The 23,254-nt window shown below is 33.4% G+C and overlaps 1 protein-coding gene across 1 annotated transcript in view; it reads right to left on the reverse strand.

The window, feature by feature from the left end:
• LOC149484222 (prolactin-releasing peptide receptor-like) overlaps positions 1-23,254 on the reverse strand; it is a 72,722-nt gene that overhangs the window by 28,196 nt on the left and 21,272 nt on the right. The gene's annotated exons all lie outside the window — the stretch shown is intronic.

The following is a 23,254-nucleotide window of genomic DNA, read 5'->3' on the forward strand; positions in this document are numbered from 1 at the left end:
TGAAAGACGCGGTTTCGTATCGCACTTCGTGATTTGTTTCTTTTCTTTAAAAATCTCCCATGTATGATAAACTTTGTAAAATAAACACAAAGCTTTTTGAAACATTTAAATATAACAATAGGAAATAATATTACATAAATTTCATTCAGTAGCTATAGCTTCTTAGATACTTATTCATAAGCGGTGAAACTGGTCTAGTACTCTGCTAAATAAAACATTTTCAAGAACCAAGAGTTTGAATTATAGAAAGGTCTTCAAAATTAGTTTGTAGTTTAAACCGCTTTCAAAGTCAGAGAAAACATTTATATTCTATTCAATTAAGGCTGCAGTCTAGCAAAATTGCGTTTTCAACAAGTTATTTGACAATTTTTTCCCGGCTAATGAAATGATAAACTGAATTTTTTTTTCTTGTTTATCAATAAGTGTTATATACGCAATGCGCGTGAATTTTTTCACATTTATAAAGTTACTTTATGTTACCTTAATCAGGCCTTCAAGATAAGTCTCTTTCCCCCAAAGACATTTCGAGCTAAGTTTGTGCACTCACTACGTCGCGTTGCAACCGATTACAATTTACACAATCTGATCAGCGCATTATTATCCTTATATAGTCGTTATTAAAAACTGCTGAATACAATTGCCGAAAAACTTATGATTTTCTTAATTAGAACGTTATAAATTCATTAAATTTCCCATTTTTTGCCTTACAAAATCTATTGATAAATACTGCTAAAAGTTATTTTTTCCATTAATTTATTCGAGTTGGTTGAAGACCAATGAGTATTAATCCTTTAAAAAACATTTTTTTTGAATTTTGATAATTCTTTAAATATTAAAAAAATATTTCAAATAATTAGGAAAAATCCTAGCGAATTTCTTTAGTCGCGCTCCTTGGGCCGGAGCGTTCTGACGTGTGCTCTACGCTCGATTTTCCTTCATACCGAAGTGAAAGTTGCTCTACTTCATTAAATTATTAATTAACAAAAATATTTGTTAATTGATTATTTTTATCTTAGTTTTGTGCAAATATTCGTATTTTTAAACATTTGATTTCGATATGGAAAATAAACGAAAAAAATACGCGTGTAACTACATACTAGAAAAAAAATTATCTTCGAACATAAAGTTAATGAAACCAAATAGATTGCAAAGGTGATTGGCAACAATTTCTTTATTTTACGGGGTGTCAGTAAAGGGATGTATATTTCTTTAAAACTAAAGTAAGCTCATAAATTTTCTTCTTATAATATAATTTTTTTGAAGTACCAAAAATGTTTATTTTTGGTTTGAGAAATACGAAATATAATATAAACTTGTATTGAGAACTTGAACTTCCCAAGTTCATCCGGGGAAATCCCCATACGGGGAAAATGATTTGTTTACTCCAAAATTGATCCGAGGTGTTTTAATTTTTTCTTCTAGTCATTTTCAACGTAGCGGCATGTTGTTTGATTATTAATTTTGTAACTTAAATACAGGATGTTGGTTTTATATTCTGATCTTACAGACGCGCTGACAAATTTAGTCCGCCATTTCTAGTTTAGTCTACCAACTCTAAGTACCAATATTAAAACGAATGGATTATCATCACATCATCAAAACTCAGATGTAATGGAAGATCACAATAACATAGAAAATTCAGTGGGTGTTGAGAACTAAACAAACAGAAGTAACAGAGACGCGAAGAATAAAAAAAGAGGACGAAAACGATAATTCGTTGATGCTTTCCCTTTTCGGCGTATTGTTAGGGTACATCACCAATCTGCAAAAAACAAAACTGATGATTCCCAATTGCTGATTAAAAATGAAAAACAAATAATCGACAACAGTGGTGAAAATTTGCTGATCACAATGAAACATCCTTCAGAGTTCAGAGGTAGCAGATTTACTCATTTCAAATGTATCGGTGAACAGCGTAAAGGAGAGGAGGACAGGAAAACATTATGAATGTGGATGGTGGATTGTATACAGGGTGTAATCGATAAGTATGTGCAGGCGATTATGACGTTATTATTGCAGGTATCAAAAAACTTAAAACTGATATCGAAATTACTTTACCTAATGAGCAAAATGACAATAATAACTTTTTAAAAGTATGACGAGAAATATCTAAAAAATTTACTTTATACACTCCCATATCAAAAAGGGAAAATGGGACTAGTAGAAGTTAAATGTCTAATTCCGGCAAAAGACATGAATGCGGAAGATGCGGTTAAAAAAAATTTAATATTTGAAATACAATGCAAAAAATAACACTTTTGTCATAGATAAGAATCATGACTATTTTTTCTAAATTCAGGGACAACTAAACGTTGCAGAAGCAGAAGTCTGCTTATTTGCTGTTTGGACTGGAGTGAATAATTCGTTAAAAATAGAATATATAAAAAAGTATGTAACGTTTAGGCAAAATAAAATGATGGACCATTATCAAGATTTTACATAAATTGCCTACTGTCAGAATTGATTGATTCGAGACTTCAGCATTCGATGCCCATCAAGGACCCATCCTATATCATTCAAGCGATTGAAAAAAAAGAGATAAATCCAGTGCAACCGATAAAGCATCAGAATGCTAGCAAAAGATTTATTAGGTTTATCAATATAAATAAATAAATAAATATTATAGGACATTATTACACAAATCGACCTAGTCCCACAGTAAGCTCAATTAAGGCTTGTGTTGTGGGTACTAGGCGACGATAAATATAATATTTAATAAATACAATCATATATAGATAATAACACCCAGACCCAAGAACAAATAATTGAGTTCATCACACAAATATTTGCCCTGACCGGGGATCGAACCCGGGACCGTCGGCTCAGTAGGTAGTTACTTTACCACTGCGTCGTCAATAAATCTATATATTACACATAATATAATAAATCTGTAGAAGACGCGAAGACTGACATCCGCGCGGACGGAGTCGCGGGCGGAAGCTAGTCAGAAATAAATATCTTTTGTTTTCATTTAACACAAACATTACATTTTTTTTATTATATACAAAATTTGTTTATCGGTTTTATTAGTTAAACTGAACAACTTTCACTAATAAACTTAGGTCGAAAAAAATGTATAGAGTTCTGCATTTTGTATGGAAAGCTTATTTTTTTTATATTTCGTCCAAATTTCTTTGTAAAAGTTGATCAGTTATATAAACATGAAGTTGAAGATATCAATAGAAAGTATTCGCAAATATTGTGTACTGATAAAAAAAAAATCACCCGGTGTAATTTTCACGAAAATTGTTTCAAATTGTCATTTTTGGTACTTATTACGAATATTAAATTATGCATACGAATGATTTAATTTTTAAAAATTAAGTGGAGCAACTTTCCCTTAGTACATTTGTATTATTTACATATAGGATGACAGGATGCATTTGTTTGCACTACTAGACCAAGCCCTTAAGTTTATTTTAGAAGCGCTTTCTATCGTTTTGTTAATGCTCATTTAAGTTTACTGCCGTTCTTGTTAAATGGGTATCATATTGTATTGAATTTGTAACAACACAACAAATTTGTAGCAAAATATAAACAAATTGAAGAATGGTGTACCTAGTATTTATTATTAATGAATTAAATATGATTTCTCTTTAGACTTTTTCTAAGGTCTCCAATATTTGGGTAGAATAAATAACCTATACTAATATTATAAATCTGAAGAGTTTGTTTGTTTGTTTAAACGCGCTAATCTCAGGAACTACTGGTCCGATTTGAACAATTCTTTCGGTGTTAGATAGCTCATTTATCGAGGAAGGCTATAGGCTATATATGTTCACGCTAAGGCCAACAGGAGCTGAGCAATGCGGATGAAACCGCGGGGCACAGCTAGTTGAATAAAGGCTACAAAAAATAAACGTCATTTAGTTTTCTAGCCATCTAGCTCCAATACTTTCATAAATTAATCAAAATTAATTAATAGATATACATAACATGTTATGATAAAAATTGTAAGAAATATTATTTGCTTAATCATGTTAAACCCATATTACCTCGGAGCAATTAACAATACTCTTGAATTTCACCTATAGATAAAAAAAAATACTCAGAATCGATATTAATTTTTACTGCAATTTTGAATCGATTTGATCAAAGCGCTTTGTAAGCTCTGTGTATTGATGGATTGAGGCCGAGAGACCTTGCTGGAACATGGATAGTATGTATGGATCACTGAAAAATAACTGTATTCTAGCATGGATGATTGCAAGTGATAGTTTGATTGATCAAATATAAAACGAAATGTTTTTGATTGTGTAAAATGCTTTGTGCATGCAATTTGTGATATTTTATTGAGGAAAAGTTAAAGGTTTTTATGTAACAATAATACATTTTATGGTTGTTTATAAAAAGTAAAAATCTGTATACGTATAATGTTTTCATTTTGCATAAAAAAATTAACTTTGAATTGTTATTTATTGTTGCACAAATAAAAAATTAAAAATTATTTATAGTTCTACAGCAAAAAGTTACTGGACCAAAGTAGTAGAGAATTTAATTTGCAACAAATAATGTTAACAATTTTTTTTATCAGATAAATAGTTTAAGAGATATATCGTAAAAACCATTTCAACCGTTATTTTCAAGATGGCGGCCGTGGGACAAGGGTGGCGACCCCACAAACTTGGTGATAGCTTCACACTGACTCCCCTACACATCAAAAAAATAAAATTGCGTCCTCTAAAAAACGCAAGGTTAGGCCTAAAAAATGTAACATTTCAATGGACTAGTTCTGAAACTATATTTCTAACTTTCAATAATCGAATAGTTTATTGACATACGTGTCACGTTTATTTAAATATGCGTCATTCATCTTATCCCACACCATATGAAAAAAAAGTTCGAATTGGTTATTCGGAGCCGAAGCCTGGACATTATTCTTATATAAATCTTTGTTTCATGCCACGAATGGGCTGTACGTGATTTATATTAGTATTCTTAATGGGCTGTAGTGGAAATGTACTACATATAAGCTTTACTTAAATAGTTCTGGCTTGGTGAGGTAACTTTTTCATACATTTTCATGTCAGTTTTTACGATTTTTTGCAGATTTTTACTAACCTTTAAGATAGTTTGTTCTCAAATACCTACTTAGTTAAAAAGTCGTTGTGTTTTTAAGTACTAAGATATAAAAACGTTTTATAAGCTACCGAGGTTAGTTTCTATTGTTTGTGATTTATTAAGTTGGGATTTGAAAAATCAGGTCAAGAACATTAGTTTTTGTTAGTAGTATAAGCCAAAGGATTATACTATGCCAATAATTAGGCCTAAGGCCACATCTCAGCTTACCATCAGGTGGGATTGTGGCCAAGCGCTCGCCTATTGTACAATAAAAAAAAAAAATAATACGACTTTATCGGTTACATCTTACATCGTTGTCTTTTACTCATATACAAGAGGGAAGAGCTGTTATTAACACCACTTAGGTATAAGTTGTAACTTAAAAATGGCGGAACGGAATTCAATAATTTCGTTTTCTTCAATTTATCTACACCTATATACTTACGATAAAAATACAAAAAAAAAATTGAAAAACTTACAAAAAAGATTTTTTGTAAGACACACATTTTTTGTGAGATACACGTGCGAGCCGAGATGAGCAGGCAGTAATACATAAAAAATTATATTATGTAACTAAACATAATATGTATTATGATACCTATATTGAATTACACTGAGTTACAGATCAAACAAATTTTGTGGTAATAACACGAAGATCAAACATAGCTTTAGAGGAAAATAATAAAAATATTCATAGAATAATTGCCCTTACATGTCGGTGTGAGTTATATTTGATATGACTTCGGGGTAAATTTGTATTGAAACGTGACTTACGACGAATAAACGAATACATAGCCAAGAAAATTGAGTTATTTGCTCTTATTTTAAGAATAATTTGTGATGAAACTTTTTATAATTTAAAGGTATTAGGTATCTAACTGATAATCCTTGTTAGTTTAAAAAACTTACAGTTGTTTTAATTACTTTAGGACTTAAAAATTACCGCCGCCGGATCTGCTCAAGAAAAACCTTCATATCTATACTATGTACTACTATTTAGGTGCAGGACTTTTAAAAGCAACGAAATAAAAAACGAACCAGTTGAATTTATCAATCAGAAAAAAACAAAGATCTTCTTTTATTTTCATTAATGTTTATTGTCTACTTAGTTGAATTTATTTAACAATACGACTTTATTCATTCACACATTTTAATTAATATTCAAAACATATTCTAGGAAAATTGAACGCACTGCAAGGACAATAGTTTTCAGTGAATCTCATATATTGTCCATTGTTTTGCAGGATTACTAGACCACAATGGGTAAACCGTAAAATGTCATCTTTGTTAAATTAATTCTATGTTGAAACTAGCGTTAGAAAATGTTATTTTAATATCCAAATAAAAACGCCTAGACTTGGACGAAGAAAAAGAAAAGTGTTATAAATTTAAAAACCTTTTTTTTGGAGTGAAAGAATTATTAAAATTCACCTTTTGTCATCGTAATTGAAATAATGTTTAGTTTTATTTGATATGCATTACGCATTGAAAACGGGACAATAAACGAGTAATGATTTATTAAGTACGTGGAAAGAACTGTATTTTTTTTAATACTTTATATATTTTAAAATTTCTAAGAAATGAGTAAATTTTATTTCAGGTGTCGAACCCAGCTTTTACCGTAAAGTAGGTTATTGTTTGAAAAAAAAAGAAAACGGCGTATAGATGCCTTAGAAATAGAACATACCTATTAGAAGTTTAACAAAACCATGATTTCAGTTTGTACAAATAAAATTCTATTTCACAAAATATAAAGCTCATTTTTAAATCATCTGATTTTTCCAAAAGCTTTATATATGAGAAGAAGATACATATATGAGAAGCATCGGTGAATTCGAGCATGACATTTTATTTTGAAAGAGGATTTCAACTGTATTTCCTTTTCATTTTATAGTGGTGGAAAATATTATATTTTAACACTTGAAACTAGTTTTCGCGAAGAAAATATGAAGAATTGGGAAAGTTATGAAAAATTTGAGGTAAAAATGCATTTCATCTGACAAGGGCCAAATTATTGCGCAGTTTAAAACTTGAAATTAAAACATAATAAAACTAGGACCAAAACTAGTAAGTTAGGATGAATTTTGAATTGAAAGAAACATGATTAGGTATTCATACTTTATACGTGTCACGTTTATTTAAATACTCATACATCTTCTCCCATACCATATGAAAAAAAGTTCGAATTGGTTATTCGGGGCCGAAGTTTAAACTTTGTACTTGTGTTTTATTAAATACATCAGTTACTATATTCTCTTTAGATAGATACATATCAAAACGTTTGAAGCAAAGTCGGGCAAAGTACACCATTTCTCATGCTATAAGTTACTTCTATAATTTATAATTTCTTAAATTTGTCTCCGCTGAATAGCAAAAAGCTAAAATATTCACCAAAAATAATTAAGAAAAAATTCATGAAGATAACAATTTCGTCCGATCAGCGAGTAATTAAAAAAGGAAAATGACTTTGATTATAAATTGGACATTTAGGTGAAAAAAGGTCGTTACTGAGTGTTGATGGTATAACGATTGTGATTCAATAAGTCCCGTTAGAACCTGGCTGAAGCGATATCAGATTGTATTGGCATATAAAAAAAACTTCCAAGTTATAAGAGGAAGCGATTAAAAACATTTGTACATGAGTGTAGTTTACATAGTTATGATTATTTATTTACCACTGTTCTCTATGTTAGGGATATTTTTGAAATCTATGAAGGAGCTATTTTATTTCATATAAATTTGTGGCTGATTTTGAATGGTTTGCAATACAAATATTATAAAAGCAACACTTGAAAACTAAGGCAGATGTTATAGTATAGGAACCTTCAATTATACTTTAATGTATGCATTCTCTACTAACCTAACTGACCCGATGTATTTCTCGGCGCTGCGTATTTTTTTTAATTTTCATCATTTTAACAATATTACCCAATATCTTTAGTAAAATTGTAATGGCATACGAAACAATTTTTAACAGATTTACGACTTTTATAACGACATTTACATATCATATGATGTACATACGTATGTACATATGTATGTACTATGATATATAAAAAAGCTAGATACGTTACCCGCTCTCTATTTTGGCAAGAAAAAACTCAGCTAAGTGCCCGAGTTTCACTTAGTCACGCACCATTCAGCGTCGTGGCTGGACGTTCTTTTTATATTTTAATCGGCAGTTGTTATTACGAAGTACATGAGTGAGACATGTATTATGTCTCGTGCGTGAGAGTGAAAGAGAGAACAACTGTATTGGTGATAATGCGTTAGTAAGTAGGTATGTATTAATTTCGCTGTTTTTTAGTGCAATGATGTTGGCGTATGCCGCGTCTACTAGTATAATAGAGTCATTGTGTATGTACATGTAAAATATCACCTCCCCTAATACTGTTAGAATTAATATCAAAATATCTAGTACATTTATAATCTGTATTTTGTTGTATCTGTATCTGCTCTGTGGTTTAATATGAATAAAAAAGTCTTTAGTCTTTGAACCGCCATCCGTGTGTTTTAATAGGTTATGGGCCCAGTCCCTTAGATTCTCGTTTAAAAAGTGTATTTTCGCCATAGAAGTTCGTAAAAAAGACAAAGACACGCTCAGTATTGTGTTTGATTGGATTCGTGATAAAAAACTATCGTGGAACTGTATTATACGTCGTTGTGAAGATCGGGTGTGGCTTGCTTGTGCTACGCAACAAAATGGCCGGTAGCTATTTGGTCAACGTACCGAAACTCAAGGGTCGCGAAAACTATGACGAGTGGGCTTTCGCCGCGGAGCATTTTCTCTTATTGGAAGGCACGGACATTACAAAGAATCCGGCTGCAGATGCATCGGATGCAGACAACAAAAAGACAAAAGCGAAATTAATCATGACGATCGATTCAAGCTTGTATGTCCATATCAAAGATGAGAAAACTGCTCAGGATGTGTGGAAACGTCTAAAAATACTCTTCGATGACTCCGGTTTTCAAAGAAAAATTAATTTGTTAAGGCACCTAATATCAATACGACTAGAAGATAGTGAATCCATGACAAGTTATGTAACCCAGATTGTGGATACAGCACAAAAATTGCAAGGCACAGGGTTTCACATTACAGATGAGTGGGTTGGCTGCTTATTATTGGCGGGATTGACTGAGAAATTTTCCCCAATGATAATGGCAATCGAACATTCCGGCATGGCAGTTAGTACCGACGTGATTAAATCTAAATTATTGGATATGAGTTCTGAAGTAGATAGTAATGGAAATGACAGTGCTTTTTTATCGAGAGGTTGGCAGCAGCGCAATAAGAAATATAGCAACACTACAGAAACGTCAGCGACGCCACCTTCGAAATCTGTCAAAACAAAAACAATTCGCTGTTATAAGTGCAAAAAGATTGGTCATTATAAAAACCAATGTAAATTAGATAAAACAAAAGAAAGTGCAGTATTCAGCGTATTCTTCATGAACTCGAGTTACAAAAATACAGATTGGTACATTGATTCCGGTGCCAGTGCTCATATGATTACCGATGAAAAACGTTTGCAAGATGTGTCATATAACAATGCTATGAAAAACATTGTTGTGGCTAATAAGACGACAGTACCGGTACTATGTTCTGGAAATACACAGATAACAACGGTGGTGGACGGTTCAGAATTCAATATTACTGTTAAAAACGTCTTGTGCATTCCTAAACTTACTACAAATCTCTTATCAGTGAGTGAACTTATAAGAAATGGAAATCTAGTTATTTTCCAAGGAGATATTTGCAAAATATTAAATCACAACAAAGTGGTTGTTGCAATAGCGCGTCTCGTGAATGGAGTGTACAGATTAGACACAAAACAAGATTGTCTGTTAGCAGGAAAAGCAGAAACAGCAACCAGCATGTTATGGCACAGGCGGTTAGGCCATATAAATAGTAAGGATTTGAACAGTATGAAAAATGGCGCTGTGGAGGGGGTCTCTTTCCCAGAAAAGGCTGAAATTGACAAGTCCCAGTGTATCACATGTTGTGAAGGGAAGTTGGCGAGATTGCCATTTACACACAGTGGTTCCAGATGTGACAGTGTGTTGGAGGTGGTGCACGCAGATGTGTGCGGTCCAATGGAGACAATTTCAGAAGGAAAGTCAAGGTATTTTCTCCTTTTTGTAGATGACTACAGCAGAATGGCCTTTGTATATTTTCTAAAAGCGAAAAATGAAGCCTTTAAATACTTCAAGGTTTACAAAGCTTTAGTAGAGAAACAGACACAGAAAAGCATTAAGATACTAAGAACTGACAATGGTGGGGAGTTTTGTTCCACAGAGTTTGAAAGTTTCTTGGATAAAGAAGGAATAGTGCATCAAAAAACTAACCCTCATACACCAGAACAGAACGGGTTATGTGAGCGGTTAAATAGGACCGTAGTAGAAAGAGCTCGATGTCTTCTATTTGATGCAAAGATGGAAAAGAAATTTTGGGCAGAGGCAGTCAACACTGCGGTATATTTGCGAAATAGAACATTAGCCTCCGGTTTGCAAAAAACTCCATACGAGCTATGGTGTGGAAGAAAACCAAATCTTGACCATATCAGAGTGTTTGGAAGCCCTGCAATGGTTCATGTTCCCAAAATAAATAGAACAAAATGGGACAAGAAAGCTGAGAAATATATTCTTCTCGGATTTGCAGAAAATACCAAAGGATATAGGTTATATAACCCGAGGACGAAGAAAATAACGACCAGCAGAGATGTTATCATAATGGAGACTAGTAGAAAGCAGGACACCGTAGATGCTTTGGTAGAAGAGAAAAAGGAAGAAGAAGATAGCCAGAGTGAAATAGATGACAACAGTAGCTCAACAACCAGTCTAGAGACCATTGTAGATCCAATGGATACCACGTACGTACCAGATCATACCTTGGATTCATCAACTTCAGAAGAATTCTGCGACAGCCTGTCAAATGAGGAAACTTTTGAAGCAGAAAGATCGAACTCTGAAAGAAGGAGCCAGCGTGAGAGAAAGCCAACAGTGAGGTATGGGTACAGTAATGCATGTGTTACAGAATGTTTGGATATGCATGATGACAGTCTTACATATGAAGAAGCGATGTCCGGTCCAGAAAAGGAAGAATGGTGCAAGGCTATGAAGGAAGAGTTGCAGTCTTTCGACGATAATAAAGCATGGACATTTGTAGACAGGAGTGAAGCTGATAGAATAGTGCAGTGTAAGTGGGTGTTCAAAAGAAAGTATAAAAGTGATAATAGTGTGCGCTATAGAGCAAGACTAGTTGCGAAAGGTTTCACCCAAAGAGAGGGTGTGGACTATTATGAAACATACTCACCAGTGCTTCGTTACTCTACATTAAGACTCTTATTCGCTTTAAGTGTTAAACTTAACTTTCAAATTACTCACTTAGATGTAATAACAGCATTCCTAAATGGTTATTTACATGAAAATGTATACATGCAAGCTCCACCCAATTTGGATTGTAAAGAAAATTGTGTTCTCAAACTCAATCGAGCAATTTATGGTCTTAAACAATCAGCCAGGGCATGGAACGACAGAATAAATGATTGTTTATTAAAGTTAAATTTTGTTAAATCTAAGTTAGAACCATGTTTGTATACGAAAAAATGTAAAAAGGAGCAGGTTATAGTAGCAATTTTTGTAGATGATTTTTTCATTTTTTCAAACAGTAGTAATATGGTTAAGGAATTAAAAACTAATCTAATGTCAAAATTTAAAATTAAGGACCTGGGGCAAGTAAAGCAGTGTTTAGGTATGAGAGTAAAGATGTATGAAAATGGCTGTATTTCCTTAGATCAAGAAAAATTTGTAGATCATATTTTAAGTAAGTTTAATATGACAAATTGTAAAGTTGTTGATACTCCCATTGAAGGTAACCTAAAATTAGAAAAAAGTGTAGAAATTTGTAAACAATATCCATATCAACAACTAATAGGCAGCCTGATGTACTTAAGTGTTTTAACTCGTCCAGACATTTCCTACAGTGTGAGCTATTTGAGCCAATTCAATAATTGTTATTCCTATACACATTGGAAGCATGCAAAACGTATCCTAAGGTATTTATGTAAAACTAAATCATATGGGCTTATGTTTAGCAAAGATAATTGTAGATTGGAAGGTTTTGTTGATGCAGATTGGGCCTCAAACACTCTAGATAGGAAATCCTATACAGGTTTTTACTTTAAATTCTCTGGAACTGTTATCTCATATGAATGTAAAAAACAATGCACTGTAGCCTTATCAAGTACTGAGGCAGAATATATGGCGATAGCAGAAGCCTGTAAAGAGGCGATTTATTTAAAAAACTTGTTTTCTGAAATTATTGTAAATGGTTTTGACTATGTCATCACATTATATAACGATAACCAAGGCGCTCAGAAGTTGACTGAGAACCCATTGTTTCATAAAAGAACAAAGCACATTGATGTGCGGCATCATTTTGTCAGAGAGGCTGTTGCTGGTAATCTCATTAAGATAGTTTACATTCCAACAAGTGAAATGCCAGCGGACCTTCTAACAAAGGGATTAAATAGAATAAAACATAATTATTTTATTAAGAAACTAGGTATTCAAAGCATTGTTTAATAGCAGACTATGTAATAAATAAAAGATTTTTTTTTTATAGTTTAATAAGTTTTCTGCAGAATGTTTAGATTATTTTGATAAGTGGAGATGTTAGAATTAATATCAAAATATCTAGTACATTTATAATCTGTATTTTGTTGTATCTGTATCTGCTCTGTGGTTTAATATGAATAAAAAAGTCTTTAGTCTTTGAACCGCCATCCGTGTGTTTTAATAAATACATCCTAATTATACTAAAACACACGTGCACCCATTCCCTACAATGGCATCATTAGGTATCATTATAGACGCCTTTCTTACAGCCAACATTCCACGAATTACAAAGGTGTATGTAAGTGAGGTAAATTATAATTTACATGTAAAACATTCTTGATTACTATTGGAGTCTAATAAGGTCATAGTTTTAGGACTTAAAATTACGTATGCAGAAGACCATCTGATTTATACCCTACCTACAACGAGCAAGTATATCTACTGATTCTATGAATTTTCTATTGGAATGAAATGTATAAATAAATTTAACTTAACTATTATAAGTTAATTATCGCTCACGTGGGCTTTCCATTGTTAACAATATACCAACTACCTACGTCAGTTATGTTATCTTTAAAGAAACATAATATACACATACTTTTCTTTAGCTTCCAACAAAAAAGCTACAAGTAGGTATAAGTAGGTACCTCACTCTGGACGTACTATTAGTACGTAGTACATACTATTATATTATATCCTGTGTAATAGCACCTAATAGTGCTATTAGTAGCAACGATAAAGAACCTAGGTAAAAGAGCGATTAGTAGGGTTAATTTTTTTCCATATTTCCCGCTACCTCGTACACTAGGCGCCACAGATTGGTCAACCGCGTGCTCGGGTTTACACAGCAATTTATATTGCTTTGTCCAATTTCAGCGCGATGGGATATTGTCATTGTTTACTTTGTCAGCCTAGATGTTATCAACACCATTATTTATTTTAACACACATTTGTTGGAAGGTTGTAGCGTGAACTCGTTAGGTTGTGAATTTTCTCAACTTAAATAATCTGTGGTCAATGTGCTATTGTAACTAAACTTTAATGTTTCCTTACGCTAATATTTCCGTGAACATATTTTATATAGAACTGTTTTCCTTTAAAATAGATTGAGCTGTTGAACTAAAAAGTGAGGTTGCTTATAATTAGAGCATACATAACTTTTATATCTTATAAATTAGAACGAACAAGACTTCATAATAAAAATAAAACTCGTTTACGAAGCCGATATCAGCCACCCTCCTTACAAAATTTTGCCAACTTTTCAATACAATAAAAACATGATATTGGACTTAATAAAACCTCCCTTCCTTAATCCCTAACCCTCGGGGGAAACTCGGTTGGACATTTTAAATTGAATCATAGACATCGATATCTGACACGGGTCCCTCATTTTGCTTGTATAGACAGCTTTGAATAATAAACTTATGTATTGTAAAATGTTGTTGTATAATTCAAACATTCATTTATCCATCTATTTTACAATCGCTTTGAATCGTTATTATACATATAAAATATTTATAGTCAATTCGGAAAGCAGTAGCGAGATACAGAATAGAGGAGCTTAGAAAATCTATTGATATTATTCAATAGTGGTACACTAAAATATTTGAATAGTTGTACAATTAAGATATTTGCTGAACCTACGAAATACCTACGTTCACTTTATTCATTTAATTGAGCTTAAACCAAGCTTTAAGACATTTCACACATGCAGATTATTTAACCAACGCATTTCCACAGCATTACGTTGTAAGCATTGCAAGTGCAGTTAAAATAACAATTCATTTGACACACTGCATTTGTAGAGCGGATTACATTTTCAGCAAATTGTTTTATGTGTGCTCTAATAATGTATGTACTGCATTGTAAGCCAACACGTTAGATCACGTTTCCACTCATTGCATTTGTAAGATGTTACATCTGCTACTTTATTTATAGAAAGGACCAGTTTCACAATCGCTAGGTATATTATATTTAGTTTTGTCTATTACATAAAAAAGTAAGTTAATATAAGCCCACACACATCCAGAAGAAGACATTTGGAGGTTGAACACAAAGAAGATAGCGTGATGAAGTTAACCAATTATAAAATTACTAGTCTTTAAAAGCACAAGATCGCGAGTCATGGAAGTTTCCTAGGGAGGCTTTTGCCGAGTATTATGTCACGACAATAAAATACAGGCTTATATCTTTGTATTTTTTAAGAAAAGTCTATCGGTATAGGCTATCAGTGACGTTATCAGGAAGTCGGTACCAACCAGGCCCTTGATGTTGTATATGTATATCAAAAAGAAATATAATTCAAAGCAGTATTATCATGATTTATGGTAGTTGGGCGTGCTTTTTTTAGAATTGAGGCAACCTCATGCTACTATAATCTTTCTAAAAATCTTTTGACAAAGAATAAGGCTAGACTTTTATTTACCTAGAAATTATTGTAAACAAAGTTCCATATATTTTTCTATAGTTTAATTTATAAACTGTGCTAAAAAAATAAAATAAAATAAAAATAAAATAAATGTAATCTTATATATAAAATTCTCGTGTCACAATGTTAGTCTGCGTACTCCTCCGAAACGGTTGGACCGATTCTCATGAAATTTTCTGTGCATATCGGGTAAGTCTGAGAATCGGCCAACATCTATTTTTCATATGTACCACGGGCGAAGCCGGGGCAGGCCGCTAGTGTTATCTATAATTCCAACATTTACGCAAATAAACAATGTGATTTGATCCGAAGAGCTCACATCCTAGTGATAAGGACGGTCTTAGATAGATAAATAGAAACCCCTGCCAATGTGTTTCAAATCTCATAGTGATAAGAGCAGCAAATAAACAAATCCCCTCAATTTCTATTTATGTTGCTAACTCAATATAATGAAACGACAAAGATTTCGTTCTAAACGACAACGACTTTTCCTGTTTCTATATGAAGTGCCGCTTATTTAGCAAAATTCAAATGAATGTAGAATGTAGTTACAAATTATAGATGTTTTAATTACAATATTAATTACCGCTAATTCATTTTACCCATCGATTGGGTGTGCAAATATTAAAATAGAAAGTTAATTTATCTAATTATTTAAATAACATCAATGGATTAGTTTTATTGAACAACTTAATAGTTAAATTTAACTAAAGAGTGCGCAAATTATAACATACTAGCTTTCCACCCGCAGCTTCGCCCGCGCAGTCAAAGAAAAACCCGCATAGTTCCCGTTCCCGTGGGATTTCCGGGATAAAACCTATCCTATTTCCCGGGATAAAAAGTAGCCTATGTCCTTTCTCGGGTATCAAAATATCTCTATACCAAATTTCATGCAAATTGGTTCAGTAGTTAAGGCGTGATTGAGTAACAGACAGACAGACAGAGTTACTTTCGCATTTATAATATTAGTATGGATTAGGCGCACATAGAGTGAGTATCTTCGAAGAGGAATTGAGAAGCTTTCCTCTGCCTAGCCAAGTCCACCCTGTTCCAGCTGTTTCGTGCAGCCATTACTCAGCCTGCTTGCTCTGTGGGGATCCGCCTGATAAAGCAAGTTGCAAACAGCTTCGAAGCTATTTCAAAATAAATAACGTAGTAACATGATATTAAGAATAGTTACACAAGTTTGAGAGAAAACATATGTGTCTTGTAAGTTGTATTACACATAATGAATCTGTCCAAATATACTCGTAGTTATAGTTTCAAAGAAAATATATCTTTAGAAAGAAAGTAAGTACTTTTAAGTCAAAATATTAATATTGGATTTTCAGGTTTTAATACATACCTGAATATAATAATAATGAATGTTGATTTTTGAAAACAATTGAAAAGCTTTGTAAACGGTTTCGAACATTGACAAATAAAATGGAATCGTTTTGCTGTTGAGCTTTTGATATTACTGGTATAAATGTGAAATATTTTATTCGCATACAAACTATGAAGTATGAATCTATCTAATACATATTATAAAGGCGAAAGTTTGTAAGGATGTATGGATGTATGGATGTTTGTTACTCTTTCACGTAAAAACTACTGAACCGATTACAATGAAATTTAGCACACATATATGGGGTAACTTGGATTAACACATAGGATAGGTTTTATCCCGGAAATTCCACGGGAACGGGAACTATGCGGGTTTTCCTTTGCAAACGCGGGCGAAGCCGCGGGCGGAAATCTAGTACACCATATATGTACCTATTCGTTATTATGATCGCCTTTATTGTTTTGTATATTACGTTTTATATGCACCATTTGAGAGCAATTTACGATACTTACTTTACCTTTAACGAATAACTAACATGAGATTTGTAGCACTACGCTAATCGTTAAACCTATTAAATCATAATATGTAATAAAAGAATAAACCCTTCGTATCATAATATAATGCACTTAGATTAAGGATTGGTCTCCGCGCGCGCGCTACGACTAGATACCGCCGGCGTACTTAAAAAATGCGGCAACTAATAGTACGCCGAATTCGGCGTACCCAAGCCAGTCGTGTCACATGCATTGTGTGGAGAGGGCGAACCGATAGTTTATAAAGATTTTGAACAAAATCTGAAGTAAAATGCCTATTTGTGTTATAAAACTATTTAAAAATAATACAACAAAAAATAAGAAAGACACTGGGATCACGTACCATCACTAAGTATCGTATTATTCGAAATTTCTCCTTTACTTCGAAAATTTTTTCTACGAAAATACGACGCCATTCAGTGTTGCCGTACTGTATATCCAAAAAAATACACGTGGTTGAGGAAATCTTTTAGCAATAATTTGAACTTTTTTTTTTCAATACTATTACTAATACATGTATAAAAAAGTATAATAACAATAATTTATTTCTGTTTAACCATGTTTAACTGACTCATATAATATGTTATTTTTTTTATTTCCGCTTTTTTACTTTTAAACAACCTTTGTGACTATAGTATAGTAGCGTCGCAAGTGGATTTGAGTCATGCGACTCAAATCGTTCATGGATTCGATTCCCGGCCAGGTCAGGATGAAAAAAAATATTTTTCAAACTTCTTTCCAAGATGGCAGATTTCCCATTTATGAGGTAAAATTTATGTAGCTGGCAGCCCAATTCTTCACACACACTAGCGTCTTTACAAATTGCCTAACACACACTACAGAAATGAGTTGCCGCACTCACAGAGCTCTTGTTTTTAGGTGGGGCGGTATCTAGTCGTAGCGCGCGCGCGGAGACCAATCCTTAATCTAAGATAATGCACATCTATGTTCGTTTAATTTAACGGCTCTTTCAATTTATGCGTTTCGTATCGGACCGCTACAGTACCGAAGCGGTGCGTTTGTTGTACGGCGCACGGCCGGTCGTTTGTTTTCATACAAAATGCACGGTGCGGCAACAGTGCGGCGTCCGTACCGCGAACGCTCGACAGCAGGACGGCTACGTCGCAAGTCCCATAGGGATGTCGGAAATGCAATAAAGTATCGATATATAATATATATCGTATCGATGTTTTTTGAAAATATCAATATCGATATTGAGATTTTTATTAAAAAATATCGATATATCGGTATGATTTGACAGAGAATACCTACTCGTGCTCTAAAAATTAATTTTTTGGTCTAATCTAATTCAATCATCTTACATTTCTACGGGTACTCAAGTACAGAAATACGCGCGTTTTGAGGTTATAATATATAAGTCAGTCGTGGTAATAATACGTTATACGATGTTTTTCAACAAGAGCACTAACAGTAATGATTCTTCGTCAGAGTCCATGGCTTAACTGGTGTCAAATAAATTTAAAACAGCACTAGCATACAAACGCACGGCAGTCAGATACGCTTTCAATTTAAGCGTTTGGTAACGGACTGCTACCGTACTGCAACGGCACGGCAGCGGGTTATAACTAGCGGCACGGAAAACGTGCGGCAGCGGTCCGATACGAAACGCATAAATTGAAAGAGCCCTAAAGGTCTTTAAAATAAATAATGAAGTTATAAACGCGATGTCAAGTAATATGTTCTAGTCCTAAGAAGTCCGCTTCTAAATAAAGACCCCTCAAAGATTCCTAGTAACAACGCCTGATCACGTCCCAAGTCCCTTGTCGGGTGTGGGGCAAATGTAATATACATGTGTTACACTAATCGAATTTATTTACGGACAAGTCAGTAATATTAATTCGTTTATTGTAGGAATAACAATCCCACCAAAAACATTTTCATGTAAAATGTTGCCAAGACGAGCCCATATGACTCGCACTGTCAAAAAGTTATCAGATCTCATGTAGAGCCAAGCTTCTAACACTACACGCCCTAACTCTACAAGGCCTAAAACGTCACAAACTCTACACCTTAGTCAAAATATGTGGCTTGGCCATTTCGCTACATTCACATCGGCGTAAGGTGAAAAAATAATTCACTGTTCATTACTTTTGTGTTATACAATAGTTCTTGTAGTAACGAACGGCCAAGCCACATATTTTGACTAAGGTGTAGAGTTTGTGAGGTTAGGCCTTGTAGAGTTAGGGCGTGTAGTGTTAGAAGCTTGGCTCTACATGAGATCTGATAACTTTTTGACAGTGCGAGTCATATGGGCTCGTCTTGGCAACATTTTACATGAAAATGTTTTTGGTGGGATTTCATTTCTTTTTGTAAGTTGTTTGTAACAATTTTTTTTTTTAACAAGGAGTACCTATACATATATATATATATATATATATATATATCTAGGGGAACCAAGTTTTAGATTATTAGATTAGACCTCTAGCGTCATCAAAATTTAATTTAAAATTACAGGTCTCATACAAACTCCCATCCCCTAGTTTAAGGGGTTGGGGGATGAAAGTTACAAGTTTTATAATTTTTTTGTTGTTTGTGTGCTAATACTAGCTTACATACAAAATTTCAGCTTTCTAGGACATTCGGAAATACCTTAAGAATTTTGATGATCATCAGTGAGTCAGTGACGAAATTAGCGTTTTTTAGATATAAATAAAATCTGAAGTATAAAAGCTAATGTAATTAAAACTTAATATGTTCAATAAGTCCGCTATTGACAATATATCCCGAAAATTTTGTTGATCTAGCATAATCCAAACCCAAGTTATAAGGGTTCAAAAAAACGTCGAAGCGCTTCGAGAAAAGGTAGGTAGTGCCCGTGCGCGTAGTCGCTTGGCTCGTCTTGGCGGGGGCACTACCGTGCCCCCAGATAGGTACCTACAGGTAATGTTTAGTCATTTTCCAATTTTTTAAACATTAAGTAAAAAATTATAAGAATAAAAAATATGTGCGTGTCGTGTACACACGTAAGAAGTGAAACTTCTTTAGGACCTTATTTTTCAAAAAATAATTTTCTATACGCAACTTTACAGAAATACGTCGAATCACGCGTGGTAGGGATAAGAAAAAGATGGGGCGTAACGGAAAAATGTCACGCGTAACGAAAAAATGTTACACTAAATTTTTTTCCAAGCCCGATAAAGAAGTTTCACATCAAAAAAACATTTACTCGACATTATTAGATACAATGAACACAATTACAACAATAACGTTTAATTTTTTTTAATTTTTAAATGACAACATGAAATTTATTCACCTAGAATAAAAAAAAATTATCTAGGTATTGAAATTCATTACTAAGTGATCGGCCTTCTGTGTTTTATCTGCTACAATTTTTCAAAGCATCACGCCGTCACTCGATATTTACGAAGTCTGTATCATCACCTCTCAGGCAATAAATCCAACTGTCCACTCATCGTGGGAACTTATCTCAAAAGAGCATTCACAGTTTCATTTCATCTCTGTAAAGTCAAGCCTTTGTGTACAACCGAAGTGATCTCTAGCGTATTATCCGCAACTTTTCTTTGATTCAAGGTATTTTCCTTCTCTTTGTGCTTGATGAAAATCTGATTTGTTTGTTCTATAGTATTCAAGATCAAGGCATGTTTATGATACCTTATAATCTATATCTATACATATAATAAATCTGTAGAAGGGTCAATTCTGTACATTGAAAATATTGAAAAAATAAATAGCAAGGGGTGTTACTGGATCGATACCAAACCCAAATATGTGATTAAAAAAATTTTTGTCTGTCTGTCTGTCTGTCTGTCTGTATGTGAAGGCATCACGTAAAAACTAACGGTTCGATTTCGATGAAACTTGGTATAATTATACCTTATTATCCTGGGCATAAAATAGGATACTTTTTATCCCGGAAAAATACGTAGAAAAAAATTAATCTTAATTTTTCAGTTTTATCCATAGACGTTGTTCTGTTGAACCGCGAACACACGTTGCGTATTATTATAGGCCGAGCCGTATTTGGGTCCAGTAGATTTATAAGATGTCATTGTCAGAGTTACTCAAAATGGAAAATAAACCATCCACGCGAAGACCGACATCCGCGCGGACGGAGTCGCGGGCGGAAGCTAGTTGTAAATAAATGTTTAAGTAGTAAGGTAGGGTAATGTCGCTGGAACATACATTATTTATAGATTATTTTATTAATTAAAAACATATGACAACTTTTTAGTGATAAATATTACAATCTATAAGCCTTAAACCTTCCTGTTAAAAACCTGGTTAAATTTGAGTCACTGCCAAACCAAAACTATGTAGTCACAACCTCGATCCAAATATAAAACACACTAATATTGAATTAACTCACAATATAAATACAGAAACATAACAGATTAATTATGTACAATGTATTTTCCCAGCTTTTCTCAAACAAAAGCGTAAAAGCATTACTTACGTCCATTTTCTGCTTAATTAGCGCTCTATTATGTAAATTGATACGGCAAATTCATTTAATAAATATAGCCGGACCCTTTGACCTTCATACCTACCGCCTATTTCCCGCCCAAACTGACCGTGGACACAATATCTTTTCCATTTATCCCCTACTTCGTAAAGCTGTAAATAACTCAAAGATGTTATAAGAAACAGCTTATTATCCTGTTATTTTTTGTATTTATTTTGCACGAGTATTATAAATTTAGACGTTAAAGGCGTACAACGTAAAAAGGAAAAGTATTTTTTGTTTTTGTTGGGAATTTAGTGTCTACTAATTTTAGGATCGACGAAATTATTGTTTACTATACGAATAAAATATTACCTATTCGAAGAAAAGTCATCCGAAAGATAAAGATAAAAATTAAAAATATATGTACCTATAGAGACATAGGTACACGCTAATTTTGATATCGAATACGAAGAGTAGCCAAATTACAGTCATATATGTTAAAGCGTGGTTGTATTACGTAATTAAATACTGATATAATACTTTTTAGACATCTTGACTCGACCAAAGTCGGTACAAGAATGACTCGCAACTGCAGAGTGCAGACGACCGTTATTTATAGGACGATTATTCGAGTGGCGTGACTGTGTGAGTCAGCGCAGGTGTTATTTGTGTTATTTTGATGGTTATTTTCAATATGACATGTAATATTATTATTATTTGATAATTAAATGATTATTAATACTTTTATCCATTTGATTATTATTAAAATAATTAATTAAGTTCGTCAATTGATTTACTTTTAAAATATAATTTTATCTTTAAATTAAACGCGCTAACACGGCCATTCTGAAAAAAGCTCGTGCTCTGAGCAGTAATTCAAAACTCAAAATATCAATGGTATAAACTCACTTCAGCTGGTGACATTCAGACTTGTTTTAAGTACATAATATTCAAATTATTTGTTTCTTTGTCCAGTGTTCAGACTAAACTACTGTCTGAATCCATACTGACAAGTGGCAATCATGTTAGTATTATTTTCCGCCCAGTTGTAAGACTAAGTTACAGAAAACCCGTACAGACAAGTGGCATTCAATTCTATTATTATCTGCCCAGTTGCCAGCCTAAGTCACAGAAGACCCGAACAGACAAGTGGCATCCGATTATATTATTTGCCCAGTTGTAAGACTAAGTCACAGAAGACCCGTACAGACAAGTGGCATTCGATTGTATTATTATCTGCCCAGTTGTCAGACTAAGTCACAGAAGACCCGTACAGACAAGTGGCATTAGATTGTATTATTATCTGCCCAGTTGTCAGACTAAGTCACAGAAGACCCGTACAGACAAGTGGCATTAGATTGTATTATTATCTGCCCAGTTGTCAGACTAAGTCACAGGAGACCCGTACAGACAAGTGGCAGTCGATTATCATAATTAGTTTCCATTGCCGCTAACACGGTCATCTAAATTTGGCTTTGGTACTATTCTTACACGTATATAGGACACAATAGTAGTCTAGCAATTGCTTGTACTTTTCGCTTCATAGCAATCATTGCCGAGTATTATTGTGATTTACATAGGATTCGATAGCTCAACGAGTTTGTCCAGCTGCGAACAGCGGCTTCTGTATCTCATCTGTATCTCAACTCTCAAGTGATAGCCATAAGTCCTGGAACATAATTAAAAGTTAAAACACAAGTTATATCCGGCTTGGCCATAGTAAAACAATAACACAAAACGTCCTCGTACGTTCATTTGAAATGAGTACGGTAATTTATCTCGTGATGTCAAAACACAATGTATTATAACACAAACATAACCGCTCGGCCAAACTGACCTTATAGAACACTATCACATCC

Source organism: Colias philodice, chromosome 12, assembly GCF_061535455.1.
Source record: "Colias philodice isolate Cphi_HAF_F1 chromosome 12, ilColPhil1 Martin Lab GWU primary, whole genome shotgun sequence".
Taxonomy (NCBI): Eukaryota; Metazoa; Arthropoda; class Insecta; order Lepidoptera; family Pieridae; genus Colias; species Colias philodice.